The sequence below is a fragment of the Mustela nivalis genome, assembly GCF_964662115.1.
Source record: "Mustela nivalis genome assembly, chromosome: 17".
Classification (NCBI taxonomy): domain Eukaryota; kingdom Metazoa; phylum Chordata; class Mammalia; order Carnivora; family Mustelidae; genus Mustela; species Mustela nivalis.
Genome location: NC_139036.1, coordinates 8,957,957 through 8,960,365, shown reverse-complemented (window position 1 = coordinate 8,960,365; position 2,409 = coordinate 8,957,957). Strand labels below are relative to the sequence as shown.

At 36.4% G+C, this 2,409-nt stretch overlaps 1 long non-coding RNA gene across 1 annotated transcript; it reads right to left on the bottom strand.

Annotated features, from left to right (window-relative positions):
• Window positions 1-1,608: 1,608 nt before the first annotated feature.
• LOC309851056 lies at window positions 1,609-1,933 on the bottom strand. The gene is made up of 2 exons (XR_014304606.1): window positions 1,849-1,933; window positions 1,609-1,694 (listed from the first exon to the last, which is right to left on the bottom strand). It is a non-coding gene; the product is annotated as an uncharacterized lncRNA (long non-coding RNA).
• Window positions 1,934-2,409: the final 476 nt, after the last annotated feature.

Here is a 2,409-nt window from a genome sequence, read left to right as displayed (position 1 = left end):
CTTTGACTGACTTATTTCACTTAGTGTAATACACTCCAGTTCCATCCATGTCAATGCAAATGGCGGGTATTCTTCCTTTCTGATGGCGGAGTAATTTTCCATTGTATATATGAACCACATTTTCTTTATCCATTCATCTGTTGAAGGACATCTTGGCTCTTTCCATACTTTGGACACTGCTGCTATGAACATTGGGTTGCAGATGCCCCTTCTTTTTTAATAGTATAACATTTAATAGCTTTGTTAAAATAGAACTCACATACCAAATAATCCACCCATTTAAAGTATAGTATTCAAGGAGTTTTAGTATATTTGTGGTTGTTCAACCATCATCACCATCAATTTATGAACATTTCCATCACCCCCAAAAGAAGCTCTGTAACCATTAGCAGTCACTTTCCATATCCCACCATGCTTCTTAACCCTAGGCAACCATTCATTTGTTTTCTGTCTCCATAGATTTTCCTATTCTGTATATTTCACATAAATAGAATCATATAATACATAATCTTTAGCGACTTGTCTCTTTCACTTGGCATAATGTTTTAAGGTTTACTTGTATTGTACTACTATAAAGGCTTTATTGCTTTTTACTGACAAATCAAAAATAATCCATTGTATACATATACCACATTTCTTGGAGGATTGGCATTGGGATTGCTTCTATTTCTTGGTTATTATGAATAACATTGCTATAAACATTTATGTCAAGTTTTTCTGTGAACATGTTTTTTATTTATCTTGGGTATATACCTAGGAGTGGAATTACTGAGTCATTTAATAATCCTATATTTAACTTTCTGGGGAACAACCAGTTGTTTTCCAAAGCACCAGAGCCATTTTAAAATTTTAAGAGCTGTGTATGAGGGTTGTGATAGATCTATATCCTCATAATTCTTGTTACCGTTTTTTTTAAGATTTTATTTGTTTATTTAGAGAGAGAGTGTGTGCACTCTGAGTTGGCGGGGGAGGGGCAGAGAAAAAGGGAGAGAAAGAATCTCAAACAGACTCTACACTGAGCATGGAGCTTGATCTCTCAACCTGGAGATCATGACCTGAGCCCAAATAAAGAGTCAGAAGCTTAACCAACTAAGGCACTCAACTACCCATCTTTTTTTTTTTTTTTTTAGATTTATTTACTTATTTTAGAGATAAAATGTGAGCAGGGGAGGGACAAAGGAAGAGAAACTCAAGCAGACTTCCAGCTCAGTGGGGAGGTTGATGCAGGGCTTGATCCCACAACCCTGAGATCATGACCCAAGACAAAATCAAGAGTCAGATGCGTAACTGCCTGAAACACCCAGATGTCCCTGTTTGTCTTTTATATTACCCATCCTTGGTGGGTGTGAACTGGTATCTCATTGTGGTTTCAATTTGCCTTTTTCTAATAGTTAAAGATGTTGAACATTTTTTCATGTGCTTATTGGTGATTTTAATATCTTCTTTGGAGAAATGTCTACTCAAATCTTTTGCCCATTTTTCAGTTTGGTTGCCTTTTATTCTTGAGTTGTAGGAGTTCTGTATATATTCTAGATACAAGTCCCTTATCAGATAGGTGATTTGTAAATATTCTCCACTATTTTGTGAGCTGTATTTTTCTTTTCTTGATGATATCATTTGAAGCACAAAAATTTCTAATTTCCACGTAGTGCAATTTATTTTTTCTTTTGTTGTTTGTATTTTTGCTGTCATACCTAAGGCCAAAGAAATTAAATTACCAAGAAACTTTGGTGAAAAAAAAACCCTATTAGAATCTAAGTAAATAAAAATTATAAAGATTAATACACAGATATTTATGAAAATATGTAGCAAATCACTACTTCTAAAGTTCTATTGTTCTGTATATACCTGTCTTCCTCATGGGACATGGAGGGTGGGTCACTTGGGGTAATCTTGAAGGGTGGCCTCATGCACTGTAGAAAGCAGCCTGAGCCACACAGATGTCCTTAGTCATAGGCGGGAGCTGGTCTGGTCAAACTGTGCAGAGAGAGTTGCCATGGAGACATCCACAATGGTCCACAATGCCCAGCCTGATGTCAAAAGCCCTGGTAGCTGCTGAGTGGTTGCCTCTCCTTTCCTAAGAGAGGGCCTATGATGTTATGGAATTTCTAAATCAGCCATTTTTAGCTATTAAAGGACATTGCTTTTCAATAGCTACACTCTGTGTCTTCTCCTTTCTTCCCACCTTCATGGTGACATTGCATTTGGACTCATATTTCTCAAGAATTAAAGCAAATCCCCCACTGTATTTATTCCCTACCATCCTCTTTGTACAAGAGTGGAAACATATGTCTTTGATTCTTTTTAGCCTTTTTAAATACCAAAAATTTTCAACAGCATCCTGAACTGGGTTCAAAGTTCTCAGGAGACTCAAAAAGGGGGAGATTATATTGGATTATGTCATTCCTA